General features: G+C 46.9%; 1 long non-coding RNA gene across 49 annotated transcripts in view; it reads right to left on the bottom strand.

Moving 5' to 3' along the window:
- The window catches only part of LOC107506203, a 579,061-nt gene that overhangs the window by 173,421 nt on the left and 378,877 nt on the right, over positions 1–26,763 (bottom strand). Inside the window, exon 20 of one of the 49 annotated variants that reach the window (XR_004954728.1) lies at positions 4,191–4,351. The exons of the other annotated variants lie outside the window; for them this stretch is intronic. This is a non-coding gene — a long non-coding RNA (uncharacterized LOC107506203). The remainder of the gene's footprint in view (positions 1–4,190; positions 4,352–26,763) is intronic. 49 annotated transcript variants of the gene reach the window in all.

Below are 26,763 nucleotides of genomic sequence, written 5' to 3'. Positions count from 1 at the left end.
AGGAATGCAGTAGTTTGGAAAGATATGCCAGGACCACAGGAAGAGGTTAAATACAAGTTGACATAGTTGAGGAGAGACGTAAAAGAAAGAAGCAAAGCTATCTTACAGAGAGAGAGAGAAAATCGGAAGGAAAACAAAGGGAATAGATAGTACAGAAAACATAATGAGGGTCGTAAAGGATAAAAATAAGGAAAGCCAAAAAAAGTAATGGGAAGGAAGGAAGGAAGGAAGGAAGGAAGGAAGGAAGGAAGGAAGGAAGGAAGGAAGGAAAGAGGGAGGGAAGGAAGGAAGGAAGGAAGGAAGGAAGGAAGGAAGGAGGGAAGGAGGGAAGGGAGGGAGGGAGGGAGGGAGGGAGGGAGGGAGGAAGGAAGGAAGGAAGGAAGGAAGGAAGGAAGGAAGGAAGGAAGGAAGAGGGAGGAAAAGAGGGAAGAATTTTTAAGAAGTAGAGAAATCCATAGCAGTAGAAAGCAAGAAAAGTTAAACCAACATACACATAATGCTTGTAAGTGCCTAACAAAATTCTGGTACGAGTCGTAAGGTTCAAAGGGAGAATTTTTTCTATACAGTATTTTATGTATTTTTAAAATAATTTTTGGATTACATTAATCATTACATGTAAATGTTTTTACGCAGGAAAAAAGAACAAGATGGAGGTACAATAAGAAGGAAGAAACAATAACTAGCTTGATCCCACTACTTACATATTAAGATATAACAGCATCTACTTACTGAATGCCATTACATGTCAAGCTGTGTTCTAGGTACTGAGCACACAACAATAAAAAACAACAACAACAACACAAAAATGTCTGCCCTTACAAACGTTCATTCTCAAGAGGTGAAATGGACCATGAATATCATTTTTAAGAATTTTCTTTTCCTCTGAGTGAGAGGAGATGTGGATGACTTTTAAGCAGAGAAGTGATATGACCTGATTTCTGTTTTTATTGCAAGTATCACTCTGTTGAGTTAGCCACTAGTTAAAGCTGAGGCCAAAAGGGAAAATATAATCAGATTATATTTATTCTATTTCACTCTTTCATTAAGAAAACTGCTCACAGTTGGGGCCTACCACCTTCTCCAAAGCTATGCAGAGCAAGAAGTTTAGAGAACCGGCCCCTCCTACTCCGGTTCCTCCCACACCTGCGATGTCAGCATAAAGGGGAGTCTGGGACAGGTGGAAACTGTCTTTGGGACGTGCACCGATTGTGAAGAAGAGCTGTACATGCCACGGTTTCTCACAGCCACGGCAGGAAGCCTTTACAAGTGCCGTGGGAACCACTGGGAAGGATACTTTTAAAAAGGGGTTTCCATTCACGGATTTGTTCTCTGCCTAACTGTCGACTTCTGGAACTGTCCCTGTACTACCAGGAAAGGAGAAGAGGTGGAAAGAGAGGACACAATGGGGAGCTGCCTGAGGGGCAGAGAAAAAGGGTACTTCGTCTCCAAACTCCATTTCCAAAGGTATTACAGTTGAATCTCAAGAATGCCTGCAGTCTCTAGAGGAGCCACAGAAGGTAAAAGACTGGGGGGTTATGGTGTTGGGGTCACCCATGGAGGTGTGCGGAGGTGAACACAGGGAGGAGAAGCTGTCAGAGGCACTTTCTGGCACCAGCTGAGTGTCTGTAGGGGCATGGCACCAACCTCACGGCGCCAACAATGAACAAGAACAGAAGTTCTGGAAACTCAAACAAAACACTTAATTGCAATAAATTAAAAGATATTTGTGTTTTCTGTCTTCATCTACCACCGAACACTCAAAAATGAAGAAAACTACTTTCTCTCTCCACACTGACATCATGCATGTTGTTTGCACAATTCTGTGATTACACAATTTTGTATTGTGCATGAGCAAACGTTTTTCAAAAAATTAATAGTACAGATAATAGGCCAAAAAAAAAAAGGCCCCAAAAGTGAGGAAGTAGAAAAATGGCCGAAACGTGGAAATCTGTGATTCAAGTCAATGCACTTGTTTTATATACCGTGGAAATGAAGGAAGAGTATGACGTTTACAGGGTCACACGGCTAGGCTAGGTAGCAGTAATGCTAAGTGTGGAACACAGAGCTCCCTCCCCTTAGCTCACTGTAGGATCTTACAAAGCTGATCAGAGAAGCAGACAGCAGACTAGCAATCATGTGACATGAGGATGTGGGCATATTTATGCTCACAGCTCCTTGTACCATCTCCAAAAATAAATGGTCGCACGTAGAGAAAACAGAGGGCCGTGAACCACTCACTCCATGGCGCTGTGACAATAATTTATAATGCTGTTGCAATTACAGTAGAATTATGGCCCGCCCAGCACCTAATAGAGCTGTGCGCATACTCTCGAGAAAGACGAATGGCTGGCATCTCTAGCTGCCGGAATGAGATTAAATGGCTCCCATCCCCAATCCTGCCATTGATTTTTGTAGCCATCCCATTAACATGATACTTCGCATACCATCCCTCTATCGTTCCTCGGAGGTGAAGACATAGTTTTAGAGTGTAAATAATTAGACCCTCAAAATCCAAGGTGACAAATCTTCCACACCTCCAACCACCATGAATCAGGACCCATAAATCAGGGCCTCTTTTGAAGATACGCTCATGAGAAGACACATTTACGGAATGAAACTGCTTTGTGTTTCTCTTTCTTCCATTTTCTTCCTTCCGCCTCCTCGTGCATATTTGGCTTTGGATGTGAGCCGGTTAGAATGACTATTTAATCAGGAGATTTTGTACAGAGGGGGGAGGCTGCTCTCACGCTAGGCAAATCCAACCTGGCAAACAAGGGTGCATACTACATTCTAGCTTGGGATCCTCACGCCTTACATCAGGAGTGCAGCTCTGCGCTTCGGTGGTTCACAAAATGCTTTTCTGTGGGTTGCTCGATATTGCCAAAGAGACGATGCAATAAAAGGTTATGAACTTGATACTTCCAGCGGCTACCTTTTGGGGTGCCTACTTCATGTTCCTAAGTGTCTGGAGTGATGAGTAAGAACACTGATTGCTTATGACCACCTGGTAGGTGCCTCCGCCTTTAAGAGATGTAAAGCACTGGTACAGGGCAGCATTCAAAGGGCTGAGCTATTCCTATCAGGTACCGAGTTCTTTATACGCACAAGATACCACGAAAGCCCTTCAGGAGCCGCACTGGGCAGATATCACTACCCCAATTTTTCAGATGAGAACAGTGAGGCTCGGCAAAGATAATCTTTCCTGAGGCCGCAGAACTAATAGAAATTCTCTATCCAAACTCAAGCTTGTCTGACCTAAGTCCTCACTCTTAGGTAGTTTACTGACTCTCGTCATAAGTCCTGAACTACTGTTGGCTGAACAAAAGTTAAAATGCTTTGTCTAACCTAGATATACATACTTATTCATTTAGTCATTTACCAATTGAACATCATTTAGGTATTTCGTATATGTATTTATCTGTTTGCTGTTGACTTATAACACATTCATCTTCTTCTAGAAAGATTTATTTTATACAAACACATGCATTTTAAAGGTCTGTTTCTAAAAAAGCAGGAAGAGGGGAAATAAAAGTAAGGAAAAATAAGATAAAGCCAAGGATGAAGTTAGTGTTCAGAATGTGAACAAGCTTTTTGGGCATATTCACTGTAGCCGACACCATTTAGGTACTGGGAATTTAGAAGTAAAATGAGAAGTTCCCTTCTTCTCATAAACTCGGATTCTAATGAAAGGAATAAATATATAAACAATCACAGGGAATTAGGGAAAATTGATAAAAATTTACAAGATCCAGTGAGAGCATGTAAGGACGACATAACCCATCGCACCTGCATAACGTTCATCAAAATCTGATATTTTCCTAGCTTGTGTTTGTTGTTTGTGTTCCTCTTCTAGACTGTAAGCTTCAAGAGATCTGTTATCTTATTTATAGCTGTACTTCCTCTGCCGACAATACTGCCTGCTACATTAGGGATTTTCAATGAATGGGTGACTGAATGAGGCTCAGCAAGGATAAAAAAGTGTTCTCTTTTGCACAGCTTGTAAATTGTGGAACTAATCCAATTCTATCGGTCTCCCCCAGACCTTGGAGGGGACCTGCTCATGTCATCATATCATGTAAACACTGAAACTGGGCAAAGATTCAAATATACTTCATGGAGAATGCGTTGGTGAGCAAATACCAACCCACCAGCATAAAAGGGGATAGCCATTACGAAGGTAAGAGTGGTACCTCTAGAAAAACCAGCATGTCAAGGATGAGGGGCCTCTCCAACGTGATACATCCAGTAAGGGACCAGTGAAGTGTTTCAGTCCAATTCCCTCTGGCTCCACAGGATCTTCTACAATACTGTGGTATAGATGTGAAATTTGGCAGGAGATCCAAGAAAATAGCTGAATAAAGAGAGCATGAAGGAAGGACAATGGAAGGCGGAAAGTCAGAAAAGAAATATGTATCAATTCACTTTAGGGAAAAAAAGATTTCAGCCACAGAAAAAATTGCTGCGCATTGATTAAGGCACCATTAAAATGCAGTCAGACAGACCAACAGCCTTAGCCTTTTGAAAATTTACTAGTTTGGGATTCTTTCTTTTTCGTTTCCATTTTCTTACGTGTTTGGGAAATGGGTTTGAGAATTAGGGAAGAATTCTTGGCGAAGTTCTAGAAATCCCATACTCTGAACCCATGCTTTTCGGCTATAACAGAAACAAAGTAGTAATTTCCTTCCTCAGGGCATTGTCTTCTAGCAGTTAGTTACTCCTAAAGCTCTTTTTGGCTCAGTCTACATTTCCAGGGCTCAGGACAAAATGAGGAGGCTTGTTTCCAGTCCCAACTCTGCGTCTTATTTTTGCCTCATCTCTTTGGTCTCTCTCCCTTATTTTCTGAAATTGGAAGTTGGGATGCAATGCAGAACATTTGCATAAAGCTTTGCAGTTGGAAGACCCCTTGTATATCAGCTTGTTTTAAGGCAATGCTATTATCTGCCAGCTCTTACAGGTCCTTTGCAGATAGATCAAACGAAGTCATGAATATGTAAATACTCTGGTAATTGCCAATTGCAGTAGTATAAAAGAATCAACTTTCCTCTGTATTAATAGTATTTTTATAGAGACCTGGTAGTCTGTTTCCAAGAGAGGTTAAAAGCCTTTTCCTCAGAGACAGGTTAAGACAGAGAAGTAGAGACAAAAAGCCTATCAGTGCTTTTTAAACCGTTCTATAATAAACTCTGCAATTAAGGATAAAATAAGATAAAATGAAATGAAACAAAATACAAGAAAATAAAATAAAATGAATAAAATAAAATAAAATAAAATAAAATAAAATAAAATAAAATAAAATAAAATAGAAGACATGGTTTCTCTTATGTGAATAAGAAGACAGAATTGGACCCAGAAATCTGTAACGAACAGCAATACAGTAAATAAGGATGTATAAGTAAAAGGAAGAGTGGACAAGTGGCCTCAGGTTCCTTACGTGGTGCGAGAGGCCACACTTTGGTGGGGTGGAGGCAGAGGCAAGGTTGCCAACTCAAGTGCCTACAATGGACCTGTCTCCAGAAGCCACCTGATATCAGGAAACGGGGCGCTCAGGCTGGGGGCGGGGGGAGCGGGGCGGCTGCAGCGCATGCGCACTTTGCCTCGGTTCGCTCCAGCTGATGTTCGCCCTGCACGGTCTGTGTAGAATGTAGGATATCTGTTTCATAAAAAAGGTGCCAGAAATCTGTATTATGATTTTTCACATTTCTTGAGTTTTGAATGCCAGTAACTGAGTTAAAAACACAAGTCTAGGTGGTTAAAACATATCAGGTCTAGTCTGAATGTTTGGCAGTTTTCCATCTTTGGACTAGACAATCTCTGACTTCCTTCAGTGCTCTGACATCCTGAGATGCCACGGGATGCACACTATAGACGTCACGGGATGCACACGAGTATAGACGTGCTGCCTGAAAACAGATCGGTGTCTCATGGGGTAATAATGCTGTATAGTAATAATTACAGCAGTATCAGTACCTTCTACACACATGACAACCACCTGCAAACCGTTTAGGTACCCATGTTGTCTTGTAACCGTCACAGCAACCCTATGCACTAAGCCAGATACTGGGGAACTGAAATCTAAAGGAGGTTAAAGCCCTGGTGTGAGCCCACGGCAGGTTACCTGCAAAATCAGGACTGAAGGATCACGTCTAAGATGATACGGATGAGCATTTTCCCACCAGGGTGACAGACACAGCAGGGACCACTTTCGCCGCTGACATTTGGGCATCCTTTGGACAAGGAGCTCACTAGCAGGAAGGATGATGGGTGGGATGTCACTGCCCAGTGGTCGGCAGGTTGGAGGGAAATGGGTAACTTCCGGTGTTGCCCACTTGGGGCTCCCGGGCCTAGAGAGGAGCCTGGTTAGGGTGACAAACCTGACCTTCCAAGGGCCTGGAGAGGCCAGTGGCAGTGCTTGCAAAACCAGATTTTAAGGGGCTCACTGACGTCGGCATCAACTAACTATAATGAACTGTAGACATGGAGCTGGGCAGGATATCAGTTATTTAACTGCTGGGTATCAGGAGAACCAAGAACCCTGGGGGAGTGGGCAGAGCAGCCAGGTGGTGTGGTGGGCATGTGGGATGCTCCGGCTGGCAGCCATTTGCCAAAGAACATGAACACGTTTCAGTCTCTTAGCAACCAGTAAGGCTGTAGCAGAGTGTCCAGCCCTAGCTATAAAGGACAACAATGTTTTATGTAAAAAGGTTCAAAGTGTTTAGTGATGTACAACTTCCCAGAGGAAATGGCTAGAACTCCTGTTTTGTGGGATTTTTCATTTTATTTAATTTTTCACTGCAAGGAATCATTTCGATTGACAGGGCACGGGGTTTCCAAATCCATACGGAAACCTAAAGAAACAAGTCAATGAATTTTAAGTCCTGAGAAGGATTATGGGTAGGGTGATTGTATGATCTGGTTTGCCCTGGATGGTCCCAACGTCTGGATTCTTCTTTCAGTCTTAAGAATGTCATGGCGAGGATGATAAATTTTGTGGTTGAACTAACTCTCAGTGCCGTCTGGACGCCAGAACAATGAGAGAGCAACTAGAATGAGAGGTGAGATGAGGCTGTGAAAGCTTGGCTGACATGACCATGACTTCACATGACCAAGTAGACATGAACATGACGTATGAAAGTAGAAATGGCCTCGAGAGAGGGAGCCTAGGAAGGCAACTCATTATTTTGTGAACTACACCAAAGATGGTTTCCGTAGAAGTTGAAACCAAGGGGCAAACCATGCCGATTGTAAGCATAGATAACGTTTAACCAGTGCCAGCTAAGTTCTGGGATCTTTTTGAAGAGGCTAGATTATAATTAGATTTCCTCCTTACACCAACTGTCTAAGGCAAACGAAGTAGCCCCAAGTTAAACATAAGAAACTCTAGGTCTCGGAGAGGTTCAATGACTGAACAAAGACATCGAGCATGAATGAAGTGGTAAAAACGTAGGCTTTACAGCCAGCCTGCTGAGATGTGAATCGTGGCTCTGCTACACACAAGCTATTAACATCCTTTTCGAGAAGAGATTTTCTAAGAGTAAGACGAGAGTACCAAAAAACTATGGAAAGCAGAAAAGGAGTGCTCATTTACTCCTAGGACAATAAAACTTTCTGTTAACCAACATATGCTGAGTTCCAACCACACACTCAGAAGATGACTCTCCACAGAATAACGATGACATGGATTTCCACCAGAACCTGTGATTGATGGCTGAAGGGAAGGAATTGATGTCCCAGGTGCTATGGCACAGTCAGAAGCACCCCGAGTCCTGCGCTGGATGCTCTGAGGTTGACTCCTGTCTTTGCCCATCGCCAGTCACATGGTGGAGGCAAGTTGCTCACCCATTCAGAGCCTCTATGTCCTCATGTGTCAGGTGGAGCTGGAAAGAAGCCCAAACCCATGACACTGGGGAAATCGAATGAAATAATGTAAAAAGTATTCTGCACACTGTAAAAAGGATATTCTAAAATAAGCTATTATTCTTGCAGAAAGAAATGAGAGGAAATTAAGCAAGAGATGTTAAGAGCGACAAGTGTCCAAGGGAAGCCGAATTCCAAGAATGCTCTAGCTTCTCAGTGGAGTACGGCCTCTCAGGGCTCGTGTCTGCCATCCGGCCCTCTTCGTGTGCTTCGTTTTCTGTTCTCTTTTTAATTGAGAAACTTCATTTCCTTATCCCCTTCAGTTGTTTCGCAGGTCATTGCTCTTTAGGGATAGAGGCTATTTCTGCTATTCTGTTTCCTTTTCATTCAACCATGTAATAATTTTCCCATATCTGGCATGCTTGCTCCGGGACGGGAGGCAGCAAACTGTGTATCTCTGGGAGCTGGGTGGAAGTCGCTTGGCTAGATATAAATCTCTAATAATGTTTTTAATACTTAGTATTAACCAGGTCCATAAAGATGTCTGAGATAATGACCAATCTTTCTGTATGAATGGTGACAACCAATACATTTCAGAATTTGTGGATTGTCTGAAATGCTTTACCGAGTGTTAAAGACAGAAACAATTAGTGACTGTGAGAGCCTGCACTCGTGAGTTTGAATGGAGTCTTCCTGAAAGGAAATATTTCCTTGTCTGTCTCCTTAGAAACAGTCACATCAGGTGAGACCAAGCACCACTTCTCATAGTTTTTATCTTTGTAATAGAATAAGAGAGATTTTGTTGGTTGTTGTTATTAAAATTCACCTGCGGCTTCACTAAAATAATAAACCCTGAGGGGCTATGTGCTGTCAGAATTGGCACGTTCTTTCTCGGCTGCAGTCCCTTTCATTCCCAAGTGAAGTGCATCTACGTGGGTGAATGCCAGAAAGGTTGGTGGGAAGGAGAGGAACGGTTTCGATAAGAGAAGAAAAAGAGTCTTTTCTAAAGGCCCTAACGGAAGAAGAGAACAGTGGGTGTGCCACCCTCCGTGAACTCAGTACAAATCGGTCACCCAGAGCCATCTGTCCCTATTAATAACAACTGCATACTCTACTGAACATTCATTGCCGCCATGGACCTGACTAAACACAGAGCGAGCATCGTTCCACTTTATTCTTAACATCACAGGGAGTTTAGCAGTTCACTCGAGGCCATGCTCTCATAACTGAAGTTCCTGGCCACCGACTGGGGGGGTAACGCCGCCCGATGCTGTGGTTCTCTATTAGAGAATCCACATGCCCACAGGTATAAACCACACCCCAAGACATGGAGGAAGACTCGGATTTCCATGCATCTTACACCTCTGTGGTCTTCTCTCAGTTCATGGAATACGTCACTGTCTTTCCCATCTCAGAGTCTTTGCGTATCTGCGCTTTTTGCATGAAAAACTTCCTCCTCCTGACCTGTCGAATGGTTTGCTCCTTCTCATCATTCAGGCCCCACCTCCAGAGAGAATCCTTTACTGACCGTCTATATGCAGCGGATTTCTTATTCTCCATATCGGACCTTGCCTTTTTCTCATTGCATGTGTAACGATCTGCAATTAGTTTGTTATTGCCTGTTTTCCTCCTACACGAATGTCAGCTCCATGAGAGCGGGTGGAGACGACGTGCGTCCCAGGAGAGCGCCCGACGGACAGCCCCGTGCAGCCCGTTCCATTCGTGTGCGTGCCTCTGCCCAGAGGACTCTCGCTCACGACATCCAGCATTCGCATCCCTTTTCAGAGGGCAACCCCAGGCTGCTGGGTCCGGCTAGAGTTGCCTGCTCCACATGACAGAGAACTGAAGACCGGGAAGTGACATGGCCTTAGCCAACGGCCCAAGGAGTGAAGCAGTGGGTATAACCATTCTAGCCCCTTGTCCGCGGATCGGGGTGACTCTGAGATGTGACCTATACCATCTGCAGAAGCGAGGAAAGTTCCCCTGCCTGGGACCTTCCTTGCTGATTTTCTTCACTGTACCCTCGACAGGCTTCCATCTTGCCCCGTCCTACTTCCCCAACCCCCCGCAGTGTTTTCCAGAAACAAATCCTAATGAATCACGTTCATACACACCCTGTGTTAGACTCTGATTCTAGGGAAGTCACCCTAAGATGGCGAGCTTGTTAGATACATTCATTAAAGCAATTCTCGATTTTCACACATTTGCTTTTCACACTGACACCCACCCTTGAACCAACCCGGTAAGTGGAATTCAGACACACTCTGGAGCATCGGCAGCCGCTGCAGCCGTGCTCGTACAATTATTTCGATGTTTTATTGCAAATTGCCCTAATCTTTTATAAAGATGAGTGGGAAAATGGAAAAATGAGACAGTAGCAGTTAAACAACTGAGACAAGGATAAAAACTGCTCGGTGAGCTAAAAGCGAGGAACTGGGGATTATGTTAGAATGCTCGATGGATTGAGGCTGGTCATCCGGGTATTCAATGTGAAGAACAAGCACCGAACTAAAGAACGTACAGGAAATTCTGGAACTAGATCATCCAGAATGGTACTGAGAGATGAGGCTGATTGAAAGATATGGAGAGACTCTTCTATGAAAAGTGGCCCCGAACCCTTCCCAAGGCAGGGAAATTCACGGAACCAAAGAGCAGTTCTCAGAGATGCGTTCGCTCTGTGCTCCTCCGTCAGGAGGAGAAACAGTCCCGCGCTCCATCTCACCTGACAAATGTTTCAAGAAATCTTGTAAAATCCTATGAAAGTCTCTTACACAATCTGATGCTGAATTCCCTACTCGGGCTCTTGCAAAATCGCCCCTAGCCAGTCCTTCTCAGCAGGGAACACACCCCATACGCCTCCTTCCTGCCACCGCCGCAACGGCTGGGGTCAGAGAGGGTGCCTCCTGAGCTCGGGGGGAGACCATTCCATCAGCCAGCCACAGCAGTCCAGAAAGACACAAAGCGACCATGGTGGTGATCAGGACTCCTTGTTCCCCACTGAGCCCCGGGGACAAGCGTAGTGTCTGAAACACAGCAGACAGACACCCACATCATTGGCTGAACAATGAACCTGACTGGCTGAAGGTGAGCGAAACCAGGCAAGACCCAGAGACAAGAACGGGACCGAGTTGACCCAAACAACCACGTGGGAGCGGAGCTCTAGAGGAGAGATGTGACGGCAGAGGCACAGTGTGGAGGTCACTCAAGTCAAGAGTTCAGGTTCATCTTGGAATGCTCGGCATCCTCTCCTCCTTTCTCATTTAGGCACCACGTGGGAGCTGGGGACGCTACGTTCCGGTGGCTCTTCAGTGCCTGGAGATTCCAGCCCTGCCCGTCACCCAAGGCAGACCCGCTCACACTGCTGAGAGAAACCAGCCCTGCAGAGCAAGCGACAGTGGCCAACTGATCAACTGTCTTCAAGACTGGAGCTTGAACTACAGGCAGATTGATCCGCTGGCTCTATGCAGCTAGCTGAGGAAATTCCCCTCAACCACTGGGTCTGCTCGGCCGCCTTGCCACCTTAGAAAGCGACTCGCTCCCTCGCTGCCTCCCTCTGTGATGGGCAGACCCACTGCTGGGGCATTTTCTCTAGACCTAAGATTGAATGTGAATGAGGGATAAGGTTGGGAAGCTGCTAAGGATGAAAATTTCGGCCTAACTTTCTAATGGTACAACTAACTTTTAATCGATACCAGGAAAAAAGGGGGCAGGGAGCTGTGACATCATTCAGAGTCGGTCGCCGTTTAGTTGTTAACGCTTACTTTTTATTACACCAAAAACTCCCAAGAAGTATTCTGACATTACTTACCCTGCTTTGTAATTAGAGTCAGCAAGACCTGCATCTTTTAACACAATTGAGTTCAGTAAATACCTGCCACCATTTTGAAGGCTTTCGTTCTTGGGAAACCTATAATTATAACTTTTAATGGATTATGCTGCTGAGTGTGTTTTAGATGAAAAACTCCTTTGGCTCTTTGGTCATAGTCTCTGAAAACATGTATGAAGCTATTAAGACTAAAGAAGAAAAGGCTGGGCACCTCGGTTCCTTTTATGATGCCAACTTTGTGGGATCACAGTCCTGCAGTGTAAGGAAAAGGCTCTGCCACTTATGAGTACGAGCTGTAGTGGGCTGAATGCTGCCCCTCCATACACACCTGACATGCCCAGGGCTTCACCCCTGGAATCTGTGAATGTGACCTTATCTGCATAAAGGGCCTTTGCAGATGTAATTAAGTTCAATACTTCAAGATGAGCTCATCTAAGACTATCAGTGTGGGCCTTATAGCCAATGGCAAGTGTCCTTATGAGAGACACCCAGAGGGAGACACAGAAAGAAGAGGAGGCCACGTGAAGGTGGAAGCAGAGACTAGAGCTAGGCAGCCACCGCCGAGGAACGCCTGGAGCCTCCGGAACCAGAAGAGCCTAAAGAGGGTCCTTCACTAGAGCCCTCGGAGCACGCATGGCCCTGCTGACACCCTGAGGTGAGACTTCTGGCCTGCAGAACTGTGACGGAAGGAATTTCTATGGTTTTAAGTCGTCCAGTTTGCAGTAACTTGTCATAGCAGCCCTAGGAAAGTGACACGCCAGTTATATAGTCCTGGCCGTAGTACTTCACCTTCCTGAGCCACTGGTAATGGGGATCGAAGCCAGTAGAATATAAACAACCTAGTGCTTGCTGGGCTTTCAATAACCAGTGGTTGTAGTTATCAAGTTGTTATTAACACTATCAATTTCACAAAAATTGAAGGGAAGTAATATGCAGACACCCAAGAAGGCTCGAAGACTCTTTGTTTTCCTATATGAGAATTGGCCTATTTTTAATGCAGGGTTTAAACTACTGAAGGTTTGCATTCAGGGTTTTCTTTAATGGCCTCACCCTACGCTGAGATATATGATAAATACTAAGCCAAGTAAATATTAACCTAAAAAAGGTAGTCAAGGAAGCAGGTATAATTAAGCTGGTGTTACAGTCTATTAACCTCCTATATAGGAAAAAAAAAAAAAAGGTCTTTGCATAAAAGAAACTCCAGTTGAACCACAGGCTGAAAAATCTTCTGACAATGGAGTCTAATTTGATTAGCCATTCGAGTTTATCTTCTCAGTAAACTCTAGCCTGCTTAAGACCAATGAACTCTCAATTTCAGGGAGAAATCCGACTTTTCACTTCTTCTCGCTCTCATGCCCTCTCAGGGCATCCAGTCGTCTACCTTATGGCTGTTACTACCCTGTCTCAATTATTATTATAATCCGTTTTCCTTCTCTCGTCTCCCTCACCCTCTTAGTTCAGGCTCCCAAAACCCTTCCCTGGACGACAGCGGCAGTATCCTCGCTGGCCTTATTCTCCTCATCTGTGTATCCCAGAAGGCCACTTGCGTGCAGCAGCCAGAGTGAATAACCCTTTAAAAACGGAAATCCCCTCACGCTCACTTAAAGCCCTGAATGGCTTCCCATCCCTCACGCAACAAAACACAGCATCTCGCCCTGGACTCCAAAAGCGAGCATGGCCTGGGCCCCTCCCCACCGCCCCCAAGCTCCGTTACGGGGCCTCCTTATTGTTCCCCACACGCTCTGAGCTCGCCCCCTCCTTCGAGGCTCGCTTTCTGGTAGTCCCTCCGCTGCAAGGAGACCCCTTTTCTCTGCTCTGGCTGACCCCTTCTTGACCTTCAGACCTCACTTCCCCGTCACCTTGTCAGGAAGGCTGTCTTTGACCCGCAACCACTTTCAAGTCCATCAGGCTATTCAATTCTCTCCTTAGTGGTTATCGCCACCTGCATCAGCACGTTAATTAATTTGCTCACTTGGTTTCTGTCTCCGCCTGTAAGACGTACACTTCTGGAGAGAAGAAACTTTGTCCATCTTGTTCACTGCTGTGTCTCCACTGCCACAAATAGTACTCGGCTTACCGAAGGTGGCCATAAATATGTATTGAATGTTCAATGATAATTGACTTAGAGCAGTGGTTCTCAACTGAGAGTGATTTTGTTCCCTAGGGGATATCTGTCGGTGTCTGGAGATATTTTATATTGTCACATCTGAAGTGGGGGCTGTTGGCATCTAGTGAATAGAGGCCAGCAATGTTGCTAACCAGCCTACAATGCCCAGGACAACCCCCATGACGAGGAATTACCCTGTCTAAAATGCTAATAGTGTCAAGGCTGAGAAACCCTGACCTTTAGTCTACAGGTTTTCTATAAGACACCATACAAAGTGCCAAGGACCCTGCCGAAGGATGACTCAGGGCTTGACGCAAGAGCTTTGTGGGGCAGAAGGACAATATGAACAGAGACAGTGCCCAGAGCGTGTAATAACTGACTCGTCCAGAGTGTGCCCACAGGGTACGGAACACTTAGAAACAGCGTATAACCAGTGAGGAGTTTAGGAAAGATCATCCGGCGGCGGGGGGTGCGGAGGGTGGAAGGGGCACGTGCGCTTTCCTCACTGTACCAGGTTCTCCTTGACTTCCATGATCACATCCATGTACTACCTGTTCTATGGTGTATATAATATTTTTCTCTAAATCCATTCGGTTTTCATTTAAATACATTTATTTTAGAAATTTGATCTCACTAGTTATATGTGATTATTGTACTTTTTCTATTAATTCACTTCTTTTTAAACAGCTTTATTGAACAGCTTAATTTACATACCATAAAATCCACCCATTTAAAGTATATGACTGAATGACTTCCAGCGTATTCAGAGAACTGTGTAATAATGTTAATCACAACTAACTCGTTTCTAAAATGCTCATCTACAGGTTCCCTGCGGACAGCTTGCTGACCAGCAGTGACAGACTGTACCTCCCTGCTGGAAACACTGCTTGTCCCCCCATCTCTGGGGTACAGGACAAGGCAGGGGCGGCTAGACTTCTCCCAGGGTGTTTGCCCTAAGGTTTGAGCAGACGGGAATGAGTCGCAAAGGGTTAAGTCCTAAGGAGCAACAACGTCAGGCTTTGTGATTGGTGGAGAAGCCTGGGCTCAGGAAAAGAGCCAGGAGCGAAGGCTTAGGCTTGAGGTCTCAAGTGCATAGATCTCGATGAGAAAGTCTGGGGAAGCATCACTGGTTAGGACCCAAGGATGACGGTCCCCCTTCTCTGGGAGACAACCAATCGCATAGCAGGGCCTGTAGCAACGGGGCGTGGAGGACGCATACAGGACAGAGCAACCTCCATGCACAGTCCTGCCCCGCCTGGTCCGCCTTCTGGAGTCAAGGGTTCGCCCTCGACTGCATGTCTTCACGCCCCTCATCCTGCAGCAAGATGGCGGGTAGGTGGCAACGCCACATTCCCCAGGCCACCAAGACCCAGGTCTTAGCTGCCTCCTGCTCCATCCCTGTGTCATACCCCTGCAGGTCCTGCAGGATTTGTTTACTAGGAAATCTTGTAACCACTCCGCCGAGAATATGGCAAAGAATTTATAAGACAAAAATAGAACACTCAAACTTCAGATGGAAAATACTGACAGAGCGGCATGATTTCTACACTGGCACCGTCTGGACAGAGAAGCATGTCTGGTGAGAGATCAGGCCCTCTTTGGGGTACGAGGCAGTTGTGGGAGGCAGCGTGATAAGCGCCACGTAAATACAGAGTTGGCACATGGAGCTTTCATCTCTGTGCTTCTGACACCAGACAGTCTGTTGCCATGGAAATGATTCTTTCACTTCCCAAATACAGCCTTCCTTTCAGAAGTGCAGAACCACCAAGCCGTCTGCATGTGGGAATGGAACTTGGTCGAGTTGTTACTCTGCTCCCTACAGAGCACACCTCTCACATACGGGACTTTGAGTCCGCTGGCCTCATGTTAAAGCAGACTTAGAAAAAGAAGAAGAACAGCTTCCCCTTTGCTGGCAAAGCCACCTCCATCAGTCTCATCTCCTCTCAGCCATCGGAAGGACTGACGACGGCTCATTTGCCTGAAAGAATCCAGCTCCAACTCAGGGTCTGTCTAGCATGTTTCTGTGTCTAGGGAAAAGCATTCTTGAGATAGTCAGAGCCATTTGGATATTAGGAAGGCATCTGGTTGTCTCCAAAAAAATATTCATTTGGTAACATCAAGTACGACTGCTAGTCCCCAGGCAATGCTCAAGGTGTCATAGCAAACACGAAGGCAAACTCAGCTCAGCTCTTGTTTCGAGAGCTGGGTTTACGCACCAGTGGCAGTAATGAACTTCCTCGACTGTGTTCCCAGTTAGCAAAGTGCCTTCTACAGGTTTTCTATTAGGTTTCACAAGATGCCTGAGGTAGGTGATACTGCCGTTAGTGCCACCTTCCCAGTGGGCCTGGGAGGCATCAAACCCCTGCTCATAACACTCTGTACATCCTCAGAACCATGGTGACTGGCAGCACAGGACCAGTGCCATAGGAGATGACTGCCAGGAGGCTTTGGGACGTGTATTAGGAAAAGCCACATGTGTTTCAGAAGAAGTCCAACGACTTCATGGAGGAGGCAGCATTTGATAAACTGGAGGTTCAAAAGTGGAAATCAGGAGTGAGATTTCTGATCAGGGAATATTTCCAGGCTTCTCCAAGGCTCGCTTCTCCAATCCTGGGTAAGGAAGAAGTCTGCCGTAAAGGCTTTTCATATGTTTACATCGATGCTTTACATTTATACTTTGATGACTAAGTGAGCTGATCTGATAAAACACTTAGTACTATAACCAAGTGAAATAAATGTTGAAGCGTCATCTATAGGATGGATCTTCTATTCTGACTAGAAAATGTTAATGAACACTGAATTTCTTCTCATATTTGTCAATATTTATCTCTTAAGAGGAAAAAACTATGCTTAGGAATCAGTGACTACACATCTGGTTTGACCTACATTTTATTTAGTTGGTGCTTTACTTATTGGCCGGAAAACGGACTTCATAAGATCAAGACAGTGAGCTGGTTCATATAATCTTGCATAATCTATATAGAGGTGATCGGCTTCTGCCACCCCAACCACAAACTCAAATGCAAGGGCAAGTACTTTTTAGCCATCGCAAATCCTACGCACATTACTACCATTAATTCATGTCAACAAACTATGTCGAGTGTTTCAACGTCTATATTATTGCCTTAGTAGAGAATAACTCATGCTTATGGAATTCTTAAAACCTGACACATCTGCAGGATGGAAATGATCTTCTAGTTCACCAAAGGGGAAGGGAGGGCTCCATGCCTCGTAAATAAGATGCAAGTGTCATACCAATTTGCTGTTACCCGCCACTCCCCTTTTGGAACACAGCGAGCACAGAACAATGACGCTGCAGGCGCGGAAACACACGCACACCGTCAGTGTCAACCACGCCACGTTACCAGTCACAGTCGTGGGACGAAAAGCCAGGAGCGCCACGGACACTGGTGCTCGGTGAGGGCACCTGCCTCCTGACACCGGGACACCTCTGTCCTCAAAGGCTATGAAAAGCATCTCAATAGCCTGTGTCTGTGGAAAAGTTACACTTCAGAGGTTATTGATTTTTCTACAATTTATAAAGTTCTCCAGAAGCTTGCTAGTAAGAATTAGGGGCTAATCCCCTTGTGCATAAAACAAGGTCTTCATGATCTGGTCTCCTCTTGGATACAGCAGACCAGAAGCATCACTGCCGAAGGCCTTCTCAGAGAAGTCCTGACAATGTCACCAGTACCAGCTAACAATGACAGAGAAGGGGTCGCTGTGATAGAAGATTAGGCCTTTGTGGTAGAGAGATTGACTCTTTACAACTTACCTATCTCATGTTTAGAAATAGTGTCCTGTAATGATTAAGACCAGGACTGTAAGACCAGACTACCTGGGTTCAAATACGCTGGGTTTTTAACTCAACTGCAGTGTGATTTGGGGCAAGTCGCTTGCCCTCTCTGTGCTTCGTTTTCCTCATCTATAGAAAAAAAACTTATTACCTGGATCAAATGAGCAAATTGAATAGAGCACTTATTACTAAGCGAAATAACTGTTTAAAATTTAAGCCGTTTGGAAAATCAGAAGATTGGGTAATATATTCTAAGGCATTTCCAGTAGGGAAAAAAAAAAAAGATGCATTTAAACGTTTTTATTTGGTTTTGTTTTACATAAAAGAGTAAGCACCACTTAAGTAGAAAATTAGTTGTTTAACTAAATAAACAAACAATAATTAGTGCATGCTTAATATACTCCAGGCACTGTTCTAATGCTGGGCATATAACAGAGAAAAAATAAATGCAAAAACAAAATGACAAACATCTCTGCTTTCATGGAGCTGACATACTTGGGGGGAAATGCATAATACTCAAGATAAATAAGGAACGTGGGTGGCATATTAGAGGGTATTAAGGGCTAGAGAGAAGCAACGATACAGGGAGAAGGGATAGGAAATCTCCTGTATGTAATCTGTTAATCAATCAACTCTACGGAACACCCACAGAGAGTCAGGGCTGTCCTGGTCTGGTAAACGAAATGTGTGTCCTAGCTAGGGAGAATAAATGAGGTGTCATGGGAAATGTATACAGCTCCTGTTCGTAAGATGGGACCAACAAAGGTTGAACCATCCGAGATTGTGCCTAGAAAGGTCAAACTATGTCCGGCCACCCTTGGCCTGTCACACACACACCTCTTTGTAGATACAGATGCCATTTTCAGACCACTGTGCTGTTTTGGAATCACCTTATCCTATCTCTGAAGCTAGCTAGCAACCCTCCTAGTCTTGAGAACAGCACAGGTATTGCGTCGGGGGTGGATCAGCCTGTGGTGGTCCAATCTCAATGTGTTTGCCTCTTGCAAGTCTTATGATCCAGGGTTCATTGGCCCAAACCATCTTCTAAACTGCTGAACCATCCACGAACTCTACCCCAGAGCCTAGGATGGGGGCCAGGAGTTGTGGATTGAGGGGATACAGTAGAGAAATCGACAGCCACAGGCTTTAATGTTTAAAAAATAAATAAAATAATGAGGCAGTCAAGATTAACCTCTGAAGACCTCAGGTCAGTCATTTGTTCAGAAAATGTTAGTTGAGCCCCTACTATGTGCCTGTATTTTGCATGGGCACTGGGTATGCAGCAGTGAACGCACGGAGAACGTATAATACTCAAGATAAATAAGGAAAATGAATGGCATTTTGAGAGTATTCAGGGCTAGAGAGAAGCAACAATACAGTCGCCTGTCTTTCCAGGGCTCAGAGTAAGGCAAGACAGCACACAGACTGTCACAATATTTAACATCTGAATAGGGTTAGCAGCTTAGAAAGTCCTACCTTGATCCTCAAATGGCCCCATGGAAATACATATCATCATCTCCATTTTAAATACGGAAACAGATCCAAAGACTAAGTAAGGAAAGTCAGAAGGTAAAACCATTTTAGACATCATTATAATGGGAAATTGACAGCTCAAGCTATTTTTATAGTAAAAGTATTGACCTCCTGGCTCTTCTGAAGCTGAGGAAATAAAGTATTTTAAAAACGAGGCGAAAGCAGCAATTTCACCCCTGCATAACCCGAGCATGGAGACAAACAGGACTTAGGGCAGGCGTGGCGGGGCTGTGTGCAAGGCAGCGCACCCCCGCAACTTCCCATGCATCGCCGGCTACGAGGGGGTGGCAGTAAAGGACCCCAATTCCCAATCACCAGCCCTGGCATCGCTGCCCAAGGGACGGTGGTGGGAGTTTCAGCCCCTGCTGATGAAGAGAGGGCGGTGGGAGACGTGAGGCGAGAGCATCGCACCTTCTGTTTCACGCCAAGCCTTGGGAGCCCATCGCGTCACGGACAGTTCTCCGTGGGTAACGTCGCCAGCGAGGTAACGAGTTGTGCGCACGCGGAGATGAGAAGGTGGAGGCTTGGAGAGATGATGCGACTTTCTTGTTTGCACCAGGCTTCTGCTTCTTGCCAGCACTGGCTCTGCGGGGCTGTGTGCAGGGCACCCGGGAGGATGTTTCCAGCTGTCTCCTGCAGGAGACGGACGCCCTGGTTCAGGAAACACTCGGGGACTGACCACAGATCCAGTTCAGAGGAAGCGAGAAGCTGTCTGGGCCACCTGCACAGCGCCGAGAGTCTTCTCTAAAGTGCCGTATTCTCACAAAAAGCCCAGGAACCACCCAAGCAGATGAGGAGACATTTTTCATGGGGCCAAATGCCATCGAAGGAACAAGTTTCCCCTCGGTTACGTGGTTCTATCCATCCATTGTTTCCGTGGAATGACAATAGAGGGCATGAATCGCCGAAGAATCCAGTTTTGAGGAGGAAGGGGGAGGCGGGGATCAGGGAAGTGGTGTTTGGGTTTGTCTATAGCTCCGATTTCCTCTCATGAATATTTCATTTAAATCCTGTATTAATCATTACGTAGTAATGACTGCCTCTTCTCCCCTGCACTCAGTCTCTGTCACTCAAGCATCCTTTTCTGTCTCCCTCCTTCTTCCTCTTTTCTCTTTTGCTCTATCCATTCTCTATGCCCCACCTCGCCTGCCTCTGCTTCCCTTTCTGTGTTTCTCTCTCTCCCTTTTCTCCTCTGTACCCCACATACTCTTCCCCTCTCTCCCTCCCCCTCTCTCTCACACACACCTTTCCCTTCGGCTCCATCGCCTCACCTTTGGAATCTGAAAAGTATCTAAATTCACTGATTTCTCAGCCCCATGTCACATACGACAAAGCCCACTATAAAAGGCGCATGGGGTAGAGGACGCCCTGGTTCCGGGAAGTCAGGAGCCGGAAAAGGCACTCAAGAAAATGTTTACAAGTACAGCAGGGTCCAGGGCCTGAAGGTCTCACCATCTCCGGATCATTACTAACCCAACAGGCAGCCCACACAGGAACCCGGCACAGACACGCAGCGCATTTTACAGGAGACGACCACTCGGTCTGCCTCCGTGATTCCACTAGGGCAGGAAGGGCCCTTGAGCCCTCCGTTGCCTTGGTTAGGTAGGAGTCCACCTTCCCGTGGCGAATCACGTCAATGTGCTGAAGGAATGTATCAGATGGTAAGAGAGCAGGAAGGGGAGACAGGGAAAGTTAAGATGCTATGACTTTTCTTCCAATAAAATAGGGGGTGGGGTGGGGAATGCTGGTGCCTTTGCCTATGAACCCCGTCTGGCTTTTCTCCACGCTTATCTTCGCCTCCGTTTCCCCACCTATAACCCAGATGTTCTCATTACTTAAACCCAAGCCTCTGTGTTCAAATATTAAATTACTGGAATTTTTCTTTCTTTTATTTCACCAAACTAAGTTATATATAGTAGAGATTTCCCAAAAATGTTAGCAGGCATTAGTTTTGAGTAGGAAGATTAGAAATTAATTCCATTTATTGTTTATACTTCCTCTCCCCTTTTTTTTTTTTTTTTTTTTTTTTTTTTAGCAATGAGCATGTACTGCTGTTGTCATGTCAAGATAAACTTTTAAAGATGAGCCAAAATCCAGTAAATCCATTGTGTCTGGCCCGGCTCCTCCTCCAGAGTCGTGGTGACACCCATCACGCCGGCCTTCGCCTGCTCAGAGTTACCAGCACTCTTGATCTTCGGTGCCCGTTTTAGCTTCTAATTGCATACTTGATGCCCCTGCTCTCACATAACCCTCCTAACGGAGGAGCCTGCCTCCGTTTTACAGATGAGGAAAGGGACCACCAGAGGGGCAAGTGATTCCCCCACATCCACATATTTAGTGCCAGGCTCACGTCTCCAGCGAGTCTCTTCCAGACTCTTCTAGTTGTTGCACGGTCAATCACGTGCCCACGGAACTTTTCTTAATGGATCCAGTGGTCCTCACAGGCGGATCACTGAGTTTCCGGTCAGGCACTAGCAAGGTCTGGATACGTCTGAACACAGTTGTCACACAGCACGTGCTCCCTTCTACTGAAACCGCCCAACAAGAATTCTCTCTGAGCTCATTCCCCACGTACATGGCTGTCCTTCCTCTCCATCCCAGGATAAGCCCCAGACCAGAACTTTGGAAGAAAGATTTTGAAGAGATAATAGCTCCTTCACATTCTTATGGCTCTTTCTAAAACGTCTATAATACTTTCATCTTTCTAAGGGAACTGGCAATATTGAGAGGATATGTCTTTTTGTCAAGACTTCTCTTCATGTGGAGCAGAGCAGACAGCGCAGGCTTCCGAAAGGACTGATCATTTCTACTTGATGCCCATCAGCCCGAAGATGGAAGAAATGCCACCACGGGTGGGGCCACAGTCGATCTATTCAAGCCCAGTGCTCAGCCTTCGGCCAGGTGATATATCCCTGTCACCACAGACCAACTCTTGAGTCTCAGCGAAACTTATTTCAGAAAGAAATATGTCTGCATGTGTGGGCCTGGCTTCCACTCACGGGTAGTCTCCCCAGTCCAGAGTGTCGTTAGAAGATGGTGCAGAATTGGGAAGAAGGGAAACATAGATGGAATTTCTTTTTTATGAAAAATTATGGGAGTGACATTGATTAACAAAATCAAATAAGTTTCAAGCGTACCATTTAGAGATGGCATTTCTGCTTCACCAGGGGTATCAACTCACCCACTTCCTGTAATCTTGCAACCTTCATTTAATTCTCCTTTCCTTGGAAGTTAACCAAAAAGGCAGTCAGGAGAAGGGGCTACATTTTATGAGTTATGATAAAGAACTGTGAAATAAAATGAAATGAAATGAAATTGATGTGTTTTTTTGAATTTATGGATTGTGTTGGTTGGGAGCAATTACACAGTCTATAAGTCACTAAGATAGGTTTGGGTTCAGATGGTCACAGAACCAGCTTTGAGAACCAAATCTCAACAGAAAAGATACAGAGAGGGGAATAATAATAGTAGTCGAGGTTATCCCAATGAAACCTTAAAGAGCCTTATTCTCCCCATTTCACAGATGGAGAAATGGAGGCACAGAGAGTTAACTCACCTGAGGCCACCTAACAAGCAATTGCTGAAGTTGGGATTGGACCCAGGCAGTGTGACTCAAAGTCAAAGGTGTTTTCTTCTTCTGCCGGGTGCCCAGGATAGGGCCAGCGGCCACCCTCGTTACACTACTCTGTGTGTTTGTGTCCGTGAACCGAAGAATAAACTGTACAGTCATCAAGAAAAATGTCTCTTCATCATCCTCTAGGCCAGTGCTGTCCAACAGAATTATAATGTGAGTCGTGTGTGTGTTTAATTTTCTAGTAGTCACATTAAAAAAAAAATGGTAAAGAACAGTAGGTGAAACTAATTGTAATGGTAGATTTTATCTCACTATATCCGAAGCATTATCATTTCAACATAGAATCAGTAAAGAAGTTATTATTGAAGTACTTTTCGATTCCTTTGGTCGCCCCGAGTCTCGCAGCGCATGGGGTGTCAGATGAGCCGCAGCAGATGGGCTCAGCGGCCACAGGCTGGCAGCCCAGGTGTAGACCAGTGGTGTCACATCCTGGGAGTTCTAGAGAACACTGATCCCGGGGCCCCTCCGAAGACCCACTCAGTCATAAACTCTGGGGCTCGAGTCGGGCTTTGGTGTTTTTCATTAAATACCCGGATACTTCAAGGATGTACTAAGACTATAAACTCCTGGAGAGAGATAGATCCCTTCTTCTTATTCCTCATGTACGTCGGTTACCCCGCACAGAGCCTGGACTTGGTACACATTCAAAACAAATGAGCGGGACTTGGACTTGCGTTTAGGTGTCTTGAATTCTAGTTCTGGCTCTGCCACTAACTAGCGGTGTGACCAGGACCTTATGTCAAACCTCTCCGAGCCTACTCTTCCTCATCAGCAGCAACGACATCCCAGGACTCCCTGCTCGCTCAGCCCTTGCCACCTCTGAAACGAACGACCCCTAGAATGCGTGCCGCACACCTACCACACACCGGCACCGTCCAGAGGTGCAGGTGCCCGCGGCCGGGTCTTCGCCTCGCCTGGGACGCCAAGCACAGGGCACCCGTTGCACTACTCTCGCTCGACGTATGTGACCACCATGCCGGCGATATCGCTACAGCCACAGGATGTTTAAATTGCATCTTTCGGGCTTTAACATGACATTTCCGAGCCATTTCACATGCAGCTCCTGAGAAGACAGCACTTGCTTGGCATGCTCAGCAGCTACACTGATAACAGGGGAACGGCGGCATGCCATTGTTACGGCGTGGGGACAGGGACAGCCCTGCGGGCTGCAGCTTCTGCTTCGGAGTGGGCCGGTGGGGACAGGAAGGCATGGGAGGGTGGGGGAGGCGCGTTTTCCACGTGACTATCATCGGCACCTGTGGTTTTGCGAAGACAGGAGAAGGAGCACTGCGTCTCTTTGATGGAGGCCAGGAGGCCTGAAACGTCGGGAGCTCGTTCATTAACATATTTAACCAGCAGAAGGAAGAAACGAGGGAGGAGAGATGCTGTCGCCAGCCTTCAGGACAAACCCAAACCCCAAGCAAGGCATCAGCGCTCCTGCGATCTGCACTGTCAGCATCGCCGCCAGCATCGCCACCAGCACCGCCGCCAGCACCGCCGCCAGCACCAGAGCCTCCCTGCTCCATTCCTGGTCCTCGGCACGTCCCCCCTCAACACCTGCCCTGCGCCCCAGGCCCGCGGGACTAGCCGCGGTCACTGAACCGCTCTAGAGGTCCCTGTGACCTCCCCATCTTCCTCACTTGATAAATTCTACCCATTTTTTTTTTTAACGCTCCTTGGATGCCACCTCCTCTGGGAAGCACTGAGGGACAGAGGAGAAGGTGGAGGGGGGGGTGGCGGGGAGAAGACACATTTACTGCATGAAGTCACCGTGCTTTGTGGAGTGAACTGTGTCCTAGTCCCAACTTGTATGTTGGAACTTTGACTTCCAATGTGACCGTATTAGGAGACTGGACCCTTCAGGGGGTAATTACAATCAAACGAGGTCATAAGAGTGGGCCCTAATCGAATCGGCCTGGTGTTCCTATAAAAACAGGGACACCCGGAGAAAGCCCGTGTGAAGACTCAGAAAGAAGGTGGCTGAGTGCAAGCCGAGGAGAGAAGCCTCAGGAGAAACCAAACCCGCCAACGCCTTGATCGTGAAATTTCAACCTCCAAAAGTGTGAGAACATTACTTCCTGCTGCTGAAGCCACCGAGTCTGTGGCATGTGGTCATGGCGGCCTTCGCCGGTGAGTACGTCGAGTGACAGGTCTTTAGCCCACAGCATGGACGAGCCAAGAAGCGAGTGAGCAGCGCCACGAGGACCCCGGGCCTCCGGCCACGCCGCGCTCGCCCCTGGCGGCCCGGCTACTGACTGAGCGCAGCAGGAAGGCTGGAGCCAGGCCGATGGCGCCCCGTGCAGGACCCCCCGGGCCGCGGACTTCGCTGGCTGGACGCTCGCCGGAGCCGAGTGTGCTCTGCGCGCCTCAGACCTCTTCTCCTTCCCTCTGCTTCCCCGGTCGGGCCGGGCAGGGCCCACGTCGCGGGCTGAGCCTCCCTCCACCCACCCCACTCTTCTCTTGCATCCCCAGCACAGCGCTGGCCCATTTAACTTTGTCAGCTGCCGTCCCGAGAAACCGAGGTGCCAGCGTGCGGGGAGCGGCGCCCGCCGCGTGCTCTCCACTTCAGAATCATTCCTGCTCTATGCTGCCCTGGCCACCCGGAGAGGACAGAGGCGTGTGCGTGTGTGCGTGCATGGGTGTGTGCATGTGCACGCTTGTGTGTGTGTGTGTGTGCGCCTGATTTTTATGGTAACATTCACATACGTAACGCTTAACGTGTTAACAGTACGCAGCTCGGCGCACCACGCACAGTCACCGTGCGGTGGGGCCGTGCCGGCCGCCCACCCGAGCCCGGGCCTCGCCTCATCCTGCGAAACGGAAGCTGTAGGTCCCCAGCTCCCGGCGACCGCATTCTGCTTTCTGCCCGTGTGAGTCTGACACTCTAGGTGCGAGAGGACCGCGTTTTCCTCCCGTGATCCAGAGGAAGAAACAGAGCCTGGCGGAGGTGGGCAGGAGGGCTGAACGCGGAGCCAGAGCCACCGCACGAACTCGTCTGTCGCACTGATTCCCTACGTCCCAGCCCACCTGCACTTGGCAGGCACGCGATAAACACGCGGTAAACACGTGGTAAACACACGATAAACACGCGGTAAACACACATCCTCACCATCAGCCGCACCGCGCAGCTTAATGGTAGCAATTTGACTCGTGGGTTAAATGGATTTAGCATAAAAATGAACAGTGGATGTATCTTCTTTCCCTTTGCTTCTTTTTTTCCTTCATCCCCTATCACTAAGGTTTGGGGTGAACTCAAGGCAGAAAGTGGGCACGCGGGGGCTGGTAAGCAGAGAGCAGCCTGCCCGCACTTCGCCTCTAGGCTCCCAGGCCTGAGCCCCTGAGAGTTCACTCCTAGCAGGAATCGAAGCTGCAAGCCAGCAGCTTCCTCCATCACCTCGGAATCAATCAATCGCACCAGAGTTTCTGAAACCCGCACTCTCAGTTTTACTTTGATCGTTATCTTGTCCCCAGTTATACGCTCATTCTGTGTCGCCCGAGCAGCAGGGGAGACAGGCTGCAGTTAGCAGACGACTTCAGATCTCTCGAGGGGGCCTCCTGCTGATGCTCTCACTCTGCTGGACTTCGGAAGGGGGCCCCACACATTGAAACACGCCATGGCAGAAACGCCGGAGAGAGGCAAACTCTTCCCGGGGGGCCTGGCAGTGTTCTCTTTCAGCTTGTGGCAGAGCCATTCCCCGAGGAGACGCGGTGATGAAGAGTATTGATTAAGGAAACTGGGCGTAGACACACTGAGCAGGAGAATTTTAACCAGCACCAGTGCCTCTGGGCTAGAGATTTCTCTCTGCTGGACCTCAGGGATCTTTTAAGTGCCTTTTGCTCTTGGGGATATAGTTACTTCTGGGAAGACAGACAAGTAGATGGACAGATGGATGGATAGGTGGGGGGGTGGATGGATAGATGGATAGATAGATAGATAGGAGAGGTAAGAGGGAGAGAGAAGAAAGGAAAGGAAGGAGGGAGAGATGGAAGGATGGAGGGAGAGAAGGGGAACG

The sequence above is a fragment of the Rousettus aegyptiacus genome, unplaced genomic scaffold (genome assembly GCF_014176215.1).
Source record: "Rousettus aegyptiacus isolate mRouAeg1 unplaced genomic scaffold, mRouAeg1.p scaffold_m13_p_15, whole genome shotgun sequence".
Lineage (NCBI taxonomy): Eukaryota > Metazoa > Chordata > Mammalia > Chiroptera > Pteropodidae > Rousettus > Rousettus aegyptiacus.
The sequence above is the reverse complement of the archived record's forward strand: the minus strand, read 5'-3'. Positions and strand labels throughout refer to the sequence as shown.